General features: G+C 41.9%; 1 pseudogene; it reads left to right on the forward strand.

Annotated features, from left to right (window-relative positions):
- The first annotated feature begins 223 nt into the window (after positions 1–223).
- Positions 224–15,418, forward strand: LOC145802250 (putative late blight resistance protein homolog R1B-17; annotated as a pseudogene).
- The last annotated feature ends 938 nt before the right edge of the window (positions 15,419–16,356 follow it).

Genomic DNA, 16,356 nt, shown 5'->3' on the forward strand with positions numbered 1-16,356 from the left:
ATTGAGTGTTTGCTGATCAAAAAAATGTTTGAGTATGCGATAGAGGAAGCCAAAGAACGAGAAAGAGTAAGTGAAAGAGAACGAAGACTAAAGATAGAGAGATGGAAACAGAGAGAGGGATTCGGGAGGGAGATGGGTGAAAATTATTGTCTTGGATAAACTGAATCATCTAATGATCAGTAAGGAGTGCAATTTGACCGCAGATCGGCTAAGATTCCTAGCAATCATTCTCAAGGATATGGACGAGAAGCAGCAGCAGCATGAGCTAAACCATGAAGCTAAAAACCTGCCGATGCAAATTTATTATGTGATCTGCAAGACAAGACAAATCATCCGTTTTTTTGATGTTCATGTTCCAGGGCAGAGGGACAGCAACAACAACGGTGACAGTTTTTTTGATATTTTAATTGGCACAAATATCATGGAAGAGATTAAGACGATCGAGGCAAAAGTGGTGCAGTTTTATGACCAGATAAATCAGATCCAACTCCTACAAGATTTCAATGATGGAGTCCATTCGTCAATGTCCATGGAGAACAGAAAGATGGTAGATGAAGACATTACAGTGGGCTTTGATGATGAGGCGTTGACTATGAAAGAGCTACTTGCTGGAGGGAAGAAGCAGCTACAAATGATATCAATTGTTGGGATGCCTGGACTCGGTAAGACAACTTTAGCCAGAAAACTGTACAATGATCCTTACATCACACACTACTTTCATATTTATGCATGGACCTATGCTTCTCAATCACCCAGAAAAACAGATATGTTGTTGGACATTGTTAAAATCCACCTACTCTCCACCTACTTCACCCACTTAAACCTACTCCACTAAACCTAACCCACTACACCACTACCACCTCACCTACTCCACTAAACCTAACCCACTACACCACTACCACCTCCACTTCACCTACTCCTTACCTACTACACACTCACCCTCTTCTATATATAGGAATCATGAATCATTGTAATAGATATCAATATAAATCAATCAATAATACAATTCTCTATTTCTCTTTATACATTAAATTTCTACATGGTATCAGAGCAAGGTTAAGCACTTAGTATTTTTCGTTTCACCGGCGGGCGGCAACCTCGCCTTGGCCGCCCGCCGGACCTCAACCTATTCCGCTTATTTTCTACACATACCTTCCCATCACTGCCTAAATCCTCTCTCTTGAGGCCAATGTGAATTCCTCTTCTTCATAATCTGCACTAATTGTGGCATCTTTTCCTGGGGCAAACTCTGCAACCCAACACTCAATCTATGCTTCTCCTCCATGCTCATTTGCCTCTTGTTAGGATCCTTCGCCTTCGGCTTTGGTTTGGGCTTCGCCACAGCCTTGAGCTTCACTGCAGCTTTCAGCTTCACCGCAACCTTCGGTTTCACAGCAGCTTTTGGCTTCGCAGCTGGCTTGGCCTTTGCCGCTGGCTTGGGCTTCACAGCGGCTTTAGCTTTTGGCGCAGCAGCTTTTGTCTTAGCCGGAGCCTTCTTTTCCTTTTTTTCTTTTACAGCCTTCGGCTTTGCAGCAGCCTTCGGCTTTGCTTCCCTCTGGTGGCTCCCCAGGTTCCACCTGAGCTGCATGATTCATTTATAGCTGCAATTGATAAGGGAAGTATTAGAACAATGCCCAATAGAAGTATGCCAGCTGCTCCTTACCCTACTCCCGGAGCACTATTAATAGGTGATGCTTTCAACATGCGTCATCCTTTAACTGGTGGAGGAATGACTGGAGCCCTGTATAAGGTGTTTTGTGCATCTCCTGATCAAGCAAGGAAGGAAATGCGTGAAGCATGTTTTGATTATTTGAGCCTTGGAGGTGTGTGTTCAACAGGACCAGTGGCTTTACTCTCTGGTCTAAATCCTAGCCCATTGAGCTTGATACTCCATTTCTTTGCTATAGCCAAATATGGTGTTGGCCGTCTCTTGCTACCATTTCCTTCCCCTAAGCGCCTGTGGATAGCAGCTAGATTATTTTTGGGTGCATCGGCTATCATTTTTCCCCTCTTTCTCTCACATGGGCTTGTCCCCTCTCTCTCCTCCGTTTGATTTCAAAATCCATTATTTTTATTTATTTTCTCCAAACCACTTTCCTTATTTCCCCCATCTTTCATTTTGATTTCAAATATATTTTTATTATTTCTTTCTTTATTTTTCTTTCACATTATTTTTTAATCTTTTTCAAATTCCATTCATACCATATAGCTTTGCACACCAAACCATCTTTTATTCATCTCAGGGATCAACCCCGATCACAATTTTAACAAAAAAAAAAAAAAAAAACAACCACAACAACACAAACCACAACACCACAAGATTTGTTTTCTTTTCTGCAGACGGCCACCCACCGACCTCACTTTTTCGCCTATTCCACCGATCTTTTCTTCTTGCCTCCGTCCTGGGCGGCCCTTGACGGTGTTGCCTTCGTGTTTCCCACTCCACTGGGCACGATCACTCCACCCTGCTCCTCCACTACAGCATATGGCGGACCTCCAAATCGGAACATAACGGTGGCCTTCCGCTTCAGCTCCTTATTTTCCGCCTTTAGCACACTTATCTCTACTCGCGCATCCTTATACATGCGTTGGAGCAGAGCCAGTTGGGCGTTTAACTGCTGCACCTCATTTGTCCTACTCTGCAGCCGGTGCGACAAGTTTGTGACCGCAGTCATAGTTTCAACACAGGACTTCAATGTATACTGATTAGCTTCAATATCCGTTTGCACTGCCATTTTTTGCTCCACCGACCACATCGGAAAGTTCAACGGAGCAAAACCAGAGGTGTTTGGTTGAGATTCACAGGCCACCGCACCAGTTATCTCTCTTGTTGACTCGTTGAGGTCGGGAAAGAGAGTGAGCAGACCACGGGAAGAAGAGGCTATGTTCTGGGTAGCTGAACGGGAAGAAGAAGCCATGTTTTTGGGTTGCTGAGTGTTTCAGAGAAGGGTTGGTTACAGAATGTTACAGAGAACGAAGAGGTTTCAACTGGTTTGTTATGCTTCCAAGCCTCAGACTTCGCTTTGGTTTATAAAGACAGAGACGACGAGGCCGACACGCGCTCTGTCAATCACGTGCATCGCCGCGTGTCAGGCGCCCCTTTTGATGGCTCGACGCTTTCTGTCGGGCACGTCTTTTGATGAAGTGGGCGCGCCTTTTGATGGCACGCCTTTTTATGGATTGGGCACGCCTTTTGATGGCACGCCTTTTGAAAGATTGGGCACACCTTTTGAGGGTGCGACTTTTTAAGGGTCCGACAAGACTCTGTAAACTGTCCCGACATTGATTCCAGTTAGTTTCTACAAGGGTCCAGCAAGACTCCGTAAACTGTCACCACAACTGTCACAACATTGTCTGCTACAACGGTCCGACATGACCCCATAAACTGTCTTCTACATCGGTCTGACACTGCCATTCAGTGTCCTCTACACCGTTATGACACCACCATACAGTGTCCTCTACATGGTTATGACACCCCCATACAGTGTCCTCTACAACGTTATGACACCACCATCCAGTGTCTTCACCAATGGTCTGACACGACCATACAGTGTCTCTTATCCTCTTTTATTTTTATGTATTTTCTTGTTTTGTTACTCTCTCCAAACTCAAGTTGGTTAGTTCCTATCCCCCTTGAGTTTGCGGGGGGGCTGTTAAAATCCACCTACTCTCCACCTACTTCACCCACTTAAACCTACTCCACTAAACCTAACCCACTACACCACTACCACCTCACCTACTCCACTAAACCTAACCCACTACACCACTACCACCTCCACTTCACCTACTCCTTACCTACTACACACTCACCCTCTTCTATATATAGGAATCATGAATCATTGTAATAGATATCAATATAAATCAATCAATAATACAATTCTCTATTTCTCTTTATACATTAAATTTCTACAGACATTTTATGTTCTGTTAATGTCGTCTTTACCGATGAAATTAAAAAGAAGACCAATGAGAAGCTGGGCGAAAAGTTGTACAAGCAATTAAAAGGCAAGAGATATCTCATTGTCATTGATGATTTATGGGATATTGGTGCCTGGGTCATTCTTAAAATGTATTTCCCCGATGACAACAATGGAAGTAGAGTTATGTTCACTAGTCGCCTCAAAGAGCTGCCTATTCATGCCTCACCTGATTGCCATCCTCATTGTCTGCGTTTTCTCACTGAAGAAGAGAGTTGGGAGTTATTACAACGGAAGGTGTTTCAAAATGAAAGTTGCCCTCCAGAACTGATTGGAATTGGGAAGCAAATAATGAAAAAATGTGAAGGGCTTCCACTTGCAATTGTTGTAATAGCAGGACTTCTTGTAAAGAACATGAAGACACAAGAGTCGTGGAAACAAGTTGCCCAAAGTGTAAGCTCATACATTGTTAGTGATCCAAACCAGTACTTAGACACACTAGCACTGAGTTACAATCACTTGCCTCGCCACTTGAAACCATGCTTTCTCTATTTAGGAGCATTTCCAGAAGACAATGAAATCCCGGTGCAGAACTTAATTTGTTTGTGGGTAGCTGAGGGGTTTATACAAAAAATTGGGCAGAGAAGCTTGGAGGAAGTAGCAGAGGATTACTTAATGGATCTAATTCAGAGAAGTCTGGTAATTGTTGCTCGAAAAGGGCTTGATGGTCGAATTAAAGCATGTCGTATGCATGATTTGTTGCGTGATTTATGCGTGAAGAAAGCCAGTGAAATTAATTTCTTACAGTGGATTCACAATTATAAAGACGCTTCTCCTTCTTCTTCAAGTAATTACGAAACAAATAACCAACGCCGTCTGTGCATCCATTCTGACTTCTTGGAAAAATGTGATCAAGTTCTCTTAGAGTCTTATTCCCCAGCAGTTGTTCAATCATTATTGTGCTTCAGAAATAAGTTTCAGATAAAAATGAGTTACGGCGACAATCCGTTCGGTGATGTGTGCTCATTTATTTGTTGGACCTTGAAACTTCTTTGAGTGTTGGACATATGGTACATGAATGCCTTCTTTTCAAGAGAATTAACACAACTTGTTAATTTGAGGTATTTGGCAATTAATTTGGAAAGTTCTTGCGAATTACCGCCATCAATATCCAATCTCTCAAACCTAGAAACACTCATCATTATTTCTGCACAATGGCCATGGAGTGATGTTATTCTGCCATGTAATATTTGGAAGATTCCAAAGTTGAGGCACCTTTATGCAAAAGGAGGAGCAAAATATGATGCGTCTTTATGTTCTGAAGAAGCAGTAACAGATCACAACCATCCCTCTATATTAGAAAACCTACAAACCATCGCTAACTTAAACTGTTATGGATTTATTCAGGATTTATTGGCAAGAACTCCTTTTCTTACAGAGCTGGGAATTTGTGGACAACTGTTTTCAGATTCGGGGAATTGGATGTTTCTTAACCTAGAATTTTTAAGACACCTTGAGACTTTGAAGCTATGCAGCAATTTTTTCCCCAGATACCCAACTACTCTCAGGGAGGTCAAGTTTCCTGCAAATATTAAAAGGCTAACCTTGAAATATACAGGGATAGAGTGGGAGGAGATATCAGTCCTTGGGATGATGTTACCCAACCTTGAGCTTCTCTATAGCGACCCCGGTCTTTTCCCATTTGATTATTGTATCCGGACTTAGGTTCCGTAGATTCTGTCATTGTTTAATTGTTGTTGTTGTCCCTTATTTTTTTCTCATTTGGAATTATAGGATGTGTTGGGCAGGTTTGTTTCAGGTTGGTTGGGTTTAGAAACCAAGAGTTGCTGTCCAGGTTTTTGGTTCTTCGCTCGAGCGAGGAGTTGTTCGCTCGAGCGAGAGGTAGTGTTTGATTTGGACCTGTAGCTGTGCATTCTTGGCTCGAGCGAGCTTTTCTTCGCTCGAGCGAGTTAGTTCATCCTTCGCTCGAGCTATAGTTCCTTCGCTTGAGCGTGTGTCTGGGTTCAGACCTGAGGGTTTGAGTTCTTCGCTCGACCGAGCTTTCTTTCGCTCGAGCGAGCATTTGAGTTGTTGGCTGGAGCAAGGCTTCCTTGGCTCGAGCGTAGTTTCTCTGTGTCTGGTCGCTCGAGCGACCAAGTCTTCGCTCGAGCGAGCCTGTCCAGTTTATATACACAGCAGCGGGATTTGATCAGTCTTTTTCATTTTCTTTTGATTCCAAACCCTAGGTCCGACTTTTCTCTCTCCCTACTCACCTTCTTTCTTAGATTTGATCCACTTAGGGTGTGTTTCTACCCTAGATCCTTCATATAAAAGATAGAGTGAGGCAAGGGCTACCATTTAATCTGAGCATTTGGCGATTTGGAGCACTTTGGTATTTGGGCACTCATCTCTTTCTTCACCTTTTGGGTTGTTTTCTTTGAGGTAGGGATTTCCTACTCCATTTTATAGGTTATGTTCTAAGTTTTGGTATTTTAATATGTTGGGAATACTTTGGTAAATTTTGGGAAAAACCCTAGTTGAATTATTGAATTGATTTGTATAAGTAATTCATGGAATTGGGAAAAGATGGTTAAATTCATGGAATTAGGGAATTCATTGATTAAATAGCATAATTGGATAATTTGAATCATTGTCTATTGAATTGTGGACATAGTTATTTTCAGTTTAGAAATAACTGTTTTGGGCTATCGGTGGAGGATAGTCGTGATTGTTGTAGACATTGCATGTGGATTAGGAATAACTGGAACTAATCACATTGGTTAAGTCATTAATTTTGATTGTGGCATTGATACAGAAAATACGTGTATTGATTGAGCATTGCATTTGCATACATTGTTTGTGTGTGGGAGGAGATATGGGATGTACTCCACGGTTTAGGGGAAGATAGGGGATGGACCTCTAAACCGGATTTTGTTTGGGAGGAGATAGGGGATGGACTCCATTAGCATCACTTTTATGTGTGCTTATTTATATAGAAGTGTTTTATTGATACAGCACTAAAATGTGTATCAATCTGGAAGTATGAAGTGTTTGATTTGAGCTTGAGTCTCATTTGTTGTTAATATTGGAAGGATGTGAATATGATATATGTGATTCACTATTATAAGTTTGGCCAGGTTCTGAGCCATGTTGATAAAACTGGAAAGTAAAATGTATCTTTGGCAATAATGTCATGAGTCTGTAAAATGAAGTAATTGATTATCTTGGTTAACCATCTGTTGAATGCTATTGCTTTATTCATTGCTTATATGTGGTTTAGTATATTTCTACTGGGCTGTGGCTCACCCTATATGGGAACATCATTTTCAGGTTCAGGTGATAAACTACCTCCAAGGAATTAGCTTGGGAGGGTTTGGCTTCTGCATTGAAGAAGACTACTTTTAGTTAACTGTCTTAAATTATTAGTACATGTAAACATTCAAGCCTAGGGCTTTTCTTGTATTGAGTTAGAACTCATATTTTTGTATCCAAGTGTTGGCTTGGAAAGATGTAAGCCTGTAGGGCATTTTATTCGATGATACATGTAATGCTTTATTTTGTAATACTCTGTTGAATGAATTAATAGAATGTCTTCTTTAAATAATGAATGTCAATGATATATAATGGGTTAATTTTGAGGGCGTTACAACTTGGTATCAAAGCGTACCGGGTTTGAATACTTTGGGTACGTGGGACGTGATTAGTATCACAATGGGTTCGTCTCGTTGGATAGAGACTTAGTGTAATGTTATATGCTTATGTGTTAACATGTTTATGTGATTATATGGGTATGGAATGTAGTTTCTAGGATGTTGATTGGACCCTTGAGTTTCTAGTAGTCTTGTTGGAAAGGCACTTGATCACTGCTGCTTCCAACTGGAACTATAGTAACGCATTGGGACTATCATTATCCGGGAATGAAATTCGTAGGTGCTTATGTGATTATGTGCTTACGTGGAATGAATTATTGTTGTCCATTGCATTAGGACGCGAGTGTTTAGCTTCGGCACATTTATTAATGTGCTAATGTCTTTGTTTCCTTTATTAGGATGTCAGGACGAGGACGGGGACGCGGTATGCGTGGTAGGCCGGGTAGGCAGGAGGTGCCTGTGCCAGAGGAGATTCCGGCAGTTGAAGAGGGTATTGGCCAGGCCAATGTGGCCGAGCCAATAGGCCAGCAGGCTATGGGCGCTCTAGCCCGAGAGATAGCAGGGGCATTCAGGGAGTCAGTAGGCATTCTTAGAGCTGAGAATCAAGCTCAGGCTGGTATTGCGGATGCAGGACCTTCCTTTCAGAAGAGGGAGTTCTTCCGGTCCAATCCGGATGAATTTGTGGGTGATCCTAAAGAGCCACTTAAGGCAGATGAATGGCTCGAACAGACAACGAAGACGTTTGAGATGCTTGGCATCGAAGACGAGGGGTTGAAAGTGACCTTGGCATCTTTCCAGTTGAAGGGGGATGCAGGTCAGTGGTGGAAGTTTACTAAGGGGCGTATAGGAGGTACATGGGAGGCTTTTGTGAATGCTTTCCAGGAGAAGTTTTTATCTCCAGCAGTCAGGGAGAAGCTACGAGACCAGTTTTGTCAGCTTAAGCAGGCGAGTTCTTCAGTGGCCGAATTTGAGGCTGCATTTACTAGTTTGTCCAGGTTTGCACCTGAGTTGGTGGCGTCTGAGGAACGCCATTGTATTGAGTTTGAGAAGAAGTTGAGGCGTGGCCTCAAGCTGAGAGTTGGGGGAACTATGATTCGGGATTATGGGCGTATGGTTGATGCTGCAGCCCATATAGAGATCATGATGCAGGAGGAGGAGGAAGGGCAGAAGGGCTCCAAGAGGAGTCAGGATAGTTAGAGTGATGGTAGGAGACAGAAGGGTTTTAATCCCCAGCAGTCTCAGGGTAGCTTTGCTAGATCGACTTTTCCTGTACCGAGTGCTAGTTCGGGGAAAGGCAGTCAGGGAGACATTACCTGTTTCAAGTGTGGCCAGCTGGGCCACAAGTCTCCAGTTTGTCCTCAGAGGGGAGGAGTTCAGAGAGCAGCATCTTCTTCGGCTCGATCTCAGAGCCAGGGTCAGGGTAGAGGTCAGCCACTCTCGTGTTATCAGTGTGGTCAGCCAGGGCACATGACGAGGTATTGCCCACAGTTGGGTGGCACACCTGGTGCATCTGGTTTGAGGCCGATTCAGGGTCATCAGCCAGCTCAGTCGGGTCAGGCCTCAAAGGCCAATCAGGGGGCTTCATCGTCTCAGTCGGTGCAGCAATCTTATGCTCCTAGGGTTGAGCAGGTTGATCAGAGGTCGTCTGGGCGCATGTACGCTGTTACCGCGCAGGATCTTGTACCGACTCCATCAGTTGTGAGAGGTACCTTCTTGTTTTGCAACTCGGTTGCTAATGTTTTGATTGATACGGGTGCATCTCATTCCTTTGTGTCTGCTGCATTTGCATCTGTTTTGGAATTGGAGTTAGCACAGTTAGCATCTCCTATATGTGTAGTGTCACCTCTTGGGGGTGAATTGATTTTGAAACAAGGTGTTAGGGGTTGTGATATAGAGGTTGATTATCATAGAATTCCATTTTCCTTTGTCGTTATGCCTATGAGAGGTTTCGATGTTATTTTGGGTATGGACTGGTTATCGTCATACCGGGCAGTTATTGATTGCTACCGCCAGAGGGTCACTTGTTGTACTGTGAGCGGAGAGTATTTTCATTTTCTGGGGGACCGGGTTGGTGATGTGCTGCCACCGGGGTATGTTCCGCGAGGACGGAGTGAGCTTAGTGGTCTACTTGCTAACCTTTCGATTAATGAGGATGTTGAGACTCAGATTGAGTTGCCAAGGGTGGTTTGTGAGTACTCGGACGTCTTTCCCGAGGATCTTGTTGGTTTGCCACCGCATCGAGAGACTGAGTTCTCTATTGACCTGGTGCCCGGCACGGCGCCGATTTCTATGGCACCTTATCGTTTTGCCCCAGCCGAGTTAGTTGAGTTGAAGATCCAACTCCAGGAGTTACTAGACAAGGGTTTTATACGCCCTAGTGTTTCGCCATGGGGAGCACCGGCCCTCTTTGTTAAAAAGAAAGGTGGTGCTTTGAGACTTTGTATAGATTATCGGAAATTGAATCGGGCTACGGTTAAGAATAAGTATCCTATGCCTCGTATAGATGATCTGTTTGACCAGTTGAAGGGTTCCCGTTGTTTCTCTAAGATAGACTTGAGATCGGGTTACCACCAGTTGAGGGTCAGAGAAGAGGATATTCCGAAGACGGCATTCCGTACGCGGTATGGCCATTATGAGTTTTTGGTGATGCCATTCGGGCTCACCAATGCACCGGCAGTTTTTATGGATTTGATGAACCGGATCTTCCGGGAATTCTTGGATCGGTTTGTAGTCGTTTTTGTGGACAACATCTTTATCTATTCGCCTTCTGAGGAGGAGCACGAGGCACACTTGAGGGTGGTGCTTGAGTTACTTAGAGCCCATAGGCTGTATGCCAAGTTTGGGAAGCGTGAGTTCTGGCTGAGGGAAGTCAAATTCTTAGGCCATGTGGTATCCGGTGAAGGAGTGTCTGTTGATACATCCAAGGTAGAGGCAGTGCAGGATTGGGCACAGCCTAAGAGTGTATTTGAGATCCGCAGTTTTCTGGGATTAGCTGGGTATTACCGTCGGTTTGTGAAAGATTTCTCCAGGTTAGCATCACCGTTGACTAGACTGACTCGGAAGGGAGTCAAATTTGTATGGAGTGAGACTTGTGAAAAGTCGTTTCAGGAGTTGAAAGTTAGACTGACTACCGCTCCAGTATTGATTATTCCAGAGAGAGGGTTGGGTTATGCAGTCTATTGTGACGCCTCACGAGAGGGTCTGGGTTGTGTACTAATGCAAGAAGGGAAAGTAGTTGCCTATGGTTCACGTCAGTTGAAAATTCACGAGCAAAATTACCCTACACATGATTTAGAGTTAGCAGCTGTGATTTTTGCCTTGAAGATTTGGAGGCATTATCTTTATGGTGAGAGGTTCGAGGTGTTCTCGGATCATAAGAGTTTGAAGTATTTGTTTACTCAGAAAGACTTGAACTTGAGGCAGAGAAGGTGGATGGAATTTATAGAGGATTATGACTTTGAGTTGCATTATCATCCGGGAAAGGCCAATGTGGTGGCCGATGCCCTTAGCAGGAAACCTGTTGGTGACATAGCTAGCATAGCCATCCGAGAGTGGGAGATGTTGGGTGCACTTGGGGAGTTTGATTTATTTCTAGGTGAATCCGTTGAGGCTGCGGTCTTGTTTTCTGTTGTTGTTCAGCCTACACTTGTGACTCGAGTGTTAGAGGCTCAGAGAGGTGACCTTGAGGTAGAATCTCTCCGTGAGAAGATTTCCAGTGGAAAGGTTGAGAAAGGTTTGACGGTGTATTCCGATCTGAGTGTGAGATACCGAGACCGTCCGTTTGTGCCGGAGTCTTGCCGAGAGGAGGTACTCCGAGAGTTTCATCATTCATGCCTTGCGGTGCATCTGGGAGGCACTAAGATGTATCGGGATTTGGGTCGTCAGTTCTGGTGGCGGGGTATGAAGAGAGATGTGGCAGCTTTCGTATCTAAGTGCCTTACTTGCCAGCAAGTGAAGGCCGAGCATCAGAGGCCAGCGGGTTTGTTGCAACCCTTGCCTATTGCCGAGTGGAAGTGGGAGCATGTCACTATGGACTTCGTTGTAGGTCTTCCGAGGACTCAGCGGGGTAGTGATGCTATTTGGGTGGTTGTAGACCGGTTGACTAAGTCGGCGCACTTTATTTCTATGCGCGTGAGAGATTAGGTAGATCATCTTGCCGACTTGTATATTCGGGACATAGTGAGATTGCACGGGGTCCCAGTGACGATCGTCTCAGATAGAGATCCTCGTTTTACTGCCAGGTTGTGGCAGAGTTTGCAGAGTGCCTTAGGCACTAAGTTGACCTTTAGCACGGCTTATCATCCTCAGACTGATGGACAGTCCGAGCGTACTATTCAGATACTTGAGGATATGCTACGGGGTTGTGTTCTAGACTTTAGTGGGTCGTGGGAGAGGCACTTGCCGTTGGTGGAGTTTGCCTATAACAACAGTTTCCAGTCTAGTATTGGTATGGCACCTTTTGAGGCCTTGTATGGCCGACCGTGTAGATCTCCTGTTTGTTGGGCTGAGGTGGGTGATGCACCTCTGTTGGGTCCGGAGTTGGTGAGGGAAACGACGGAGAAAGTTGAGCTTATCCGTAAGAGACTTGTTACAGCACAGAGTCGTCAAAAATCTTATGCCGACCGTAGGAGGAGACCCTTGGTGTTTGTGGAGGGTGATCATGTCTTTCTGAAGATATCACCTAAACGGGGTTTGATGAGGTTTGGGAAGAGTGGGAAGTTGTCCCCTCGATTCATTGGTCCGTTTGAGATCCTTGAGAGGATTGGCGAGGCTGCTTATCGTTTAGCTTTGCCGCCGCAGTTGTCTGGAGTACATGACGTGTTTCATGTGAGTATGCTTCGGAAGTATGAGCCGGATCCATCACATGTGTTGGATTGGACCGATTTAGTGGTTGATGTGGATGTCTCGTATGAGGAGAGACAGATTCGAGTCTTGGATAGGCGGGATCAAGTTTTGCGAGGCAAGACCATCCCTTTGGTCAAAGTTTTGTGGAAACACCACGGAGTGGAGGAAGCCACTTGGGAACGTGAATTGGAAGTCCGCAAGAAATATCCGGACATGTTTGTTGATTTGTAATCTTATAATTAGATTCTGTTATATTATTGAACTTAAGAGCTTTACATATGTCTTAAGTTGTAAAACATTGAGTATGTTTTGGTAAATGGGTGTATTTTGAAACTTGTTTCATTATAGAAGATTAGTGTAACATTGTATATGTTGATTACATTGTTGGATGTGTTATATATATCATGCAATTGAATATGATATGGAAATTGTTAACATTGAAGGGATTAATGCATAATAATGATACAGATTGAGATATATGTTGTGTTATATATTTGATATGAGATGCCTCTTGATAAAGAGATGAAATGACCAGTTTTGGGTCAAGATGTTTACTAATGAATTGTTTAAAAAAAAAAAATCTGTTATAAAAAAAAAAAAAAAAACTTATGCTTAATTTCGGGGACGAAATTCTTTAAAGGGGGGGAGGTTATAGCGACCCCGGTCTTTTCCCATTTGATTATTGTATCCGGACTTAGGTTCCGTAGATTCTGTCATTGTTTAATTGTTGTTGTTGTCCCTTATTTTTTTCTCATTTGGAATTATAGGATGTGTTGGGCAGGTTTGTTTCAGGTTGGTTGGGTTTAGAAACCAAGAGTTGCTGTCCAGGTTTTTGGTTCTTCGCTCGAGTGAGGAGTTGTTCGCTCGAGCGAGAGGTAGTGTTTGATTTGGACCTGTAGCTGTGCATTCTTGGCTCGAGCGAGCTTTTCTTCGCTCGAGCGAGTTAGTTCATCCTTCGCTCGAGCTATAGTTCCTTCGCTCGAGCGTGTGTCTGGGTTCAGACCTGAGGGTTTGAGTTCTTCGCTCGACCGAGCTTTCTTTCGCTCGACCGAGCATTTGAGTTGTTGGCTCGAGCAAGGCTTCCTTGGCTCGAGCGTAGTTTCTCTGTGTCTGGTCGCTCGAGCGACCAAGTCTTCGCTCGAGCGAGCCTGTCCAGTTTATATACACAGCAGCGGGATTTGATCAGTCTTTTTCATTTTCTTTTGATTCCAAACCCTAGGTCCGACTTTTCTCTCTCCCTACTCACCTTCTTTCTTAGATTTGATCCACTTAGGGTGTGTTTCTACCCTAGATCCTTCATATAAAAGATAGAGTGAGGCAAGGGCTACCATTTAATCTGAGCATTTGGCGATTTGGAGCACTTTGGTATTTGGGCACTCATCTCTTTCTTCACCTTTTGGGTTGTTTTCTTTGAGGTAGGGATTTCCTACTCCATTTTATAGGTTATGTTCTAAGTTTTGGTATTTTAATATGTTGGGAATACTTTGATAAATTTTGGGAAAAACCCTAGTTGAATTATTGAATTGATTTGTATAAGTAATTCATGGAATTGGGAAAAGATGGTTAAATTCATGGAATTGGGGAATTCATTGATTAAATAGCATAATTGGATAATTTGAATCATTGTCTATTGAATTGTGGACATAGTTATTTTCAGTTTAGAAATAACTGTTTTGGGCTATCGGTGGAGGATAGTCGTGATTGTTGTAGACATTGCATGTGGATTAGGAATAACTGGAACTAATCACATTGGTTAAGTCATTAATTTTGACTGTGGCATTGATACAGAAAATACGTGTATTGATTGAGCATTGCATTTGCATACATTGTTTGTGTGTGGGAGGAGATAGGGGATGTACTCCACGGTTTAGGGGAAGATAGGGGATGGACCTCTAAACCGGATTTTGTTTGGGAGGAGATAGGGGATGGACTCCATTAGCATCACTTTTATGTGTGATTATTTATATAGAAGTGTTTTATTGATACAGCACTAAAATGTGTATCAATCTGGAAGTATGAAGTGTTTGATTTGAGCTTGAGTCTCATTTGTTGTTAATATTGGAAGGATGTGAATATGATATATGTGATTCACTGTTATAAGTTTGGCCAGGTTCTGAGCCATGTTGATAAAACTGGAAAGTAAAACGTATCTTTGGCAATAATGTCATGAGTCTGTAAAATGAAGTAATTGATTATCTTGGTTAACCATCTGTTGAAATCTATTGCTTTATTCATTGCTTATATGTGGTTTAGTATATTTCTACTGGGCTGTGGCTCACCCTATATGGGAACATCATTTTCAGGTTCAGGTGATAAACTACCTCCAAGGAATTAGCTTGGGAGGGTTTGGCTTCTGGATTGAAGAAGACTACTTTTAGTTAACTGTCTTAAATTATTAGTACATGTAAACATTCAAGGCTAGGGCTTTTCTTGTATTGAGTTAGAACTCATATTTTTGTATCCAAGTGTTGGCTTGGAAAGATGTAAGCCTGTAGGGCATTTTATTCGATGATACATGTAATGCTTTATTTTGTAATACTCTGATGAATGAATTAATAGAATGTCTTCTTTAAATAATGAATGTCAATGATATATAATGGGTTAATTTTGAGGGCGTTACATTCTCAAATTAGAAGATGATGCTGCCTGGGGACAGCAATGGGCAACAACTGATGGTGGGTTTCCTCGACTCAAATTCTTGAAACTGAAGAACCTCAAATTTAAGCAATGGATCACCTGCTCTAGTCACTTTCCAAGCCTTCAACACTTATCGTTGGAATGGTGTAAAGATCTCAAGGAAATACCATCTAGTTTGGGGGATATACTCACTCTGCAACTGATTGAGGTAAACTTTTCTCATTTCTCTGTTGAGGAATCTGTCAGGAAAATTAAGGAAGACCAAGAGAGGAACGGAAATAATTGGTTGAAAGTGCTGATTAGGGAACAACAGTGGACCTATGAGTTAGTGTAATGATACAACTCCTAAAGGTATGTTCTTTTTTTTATATTTAGGTTTAATTTTTTTTTTTTCTCATTTTGGATTCGACCCTACATAAAATAAAAGTAATCTACCTTGTGTATATATAAACTAACCTAAAACTCTATGCACGGTCTTAAACAAATAATTAAAATTTTATCTTAAAAATTAAAGTAATAATTTTAAATTTTAAAAGGAAAAAATAGTAAAAATTATGTGAATGAGTTGTTTTTATTTAAATTGCACTAAAATCGTGTTTTAATTGTGGTGTTATTAATATTTTATTTTAAGTATTAACTAATATATATATATATATATATATATGTCATTACGTGGATTAGTCACATTTTAAAGTAAAAACATTGAATGAATTATAAAAATTATATTTAGCATACAAGATAAATAATATATACTTTTATATTAGATTTTCTCAAATGACATAACAACTAAAATTTTTAATTTACAATTACATAATAAAATTCATTTCAAATTTGTTAAAATTGAAAATAAATTGGAGAATGAAATAATAATAATAATAATAATATTATTATTATTATTATTATTATTATTATTATTATTTTATAGAAAGAGGAAGCATTAACCCCTTTTCCCAAGCCATCCAAAATGAAGTCATCTCTAACCTGCATCAAACTTCACCTCTAAATCATTTCACTCCTCTTGTTAGCCTCTTTCAACTCATGTTTTTAGGTTCCTTCGTAGACACACTTTTCTATTCCCCTTCCCCCAATTACCCTCACAATTTTCAATCCTACAATCAACCTCTAAGTGAACTTTGTTAGAATCTATACCGATCGTATTCTATAATCTTTATCCTCATTCACTAAACTAACCCCTTGTAAATAATCTCATCGAATGGATTATATTTCATGTGATTATAAAAACATGGAATGGTTAGACGTGGTGCAAGGTTAAAATTAGGTCAACTATTAAAAATATGAGGAAAAAT

Source organism: Camellia sinensis, chromosome 11, assembly GCF_055761805.1.
Source record: "Camellia sinensis isolate YWXY chromosome 11, ASM5576180v1, whole genome shotgun sequence".
Classification (NCBI taxonomy): domain Eukaryota; kingdom Viridiplantae; phylum Streptophyta; class Magnoliopsida; order Ericales; family Theaceae; genus Camellia; species Camellia sinensis.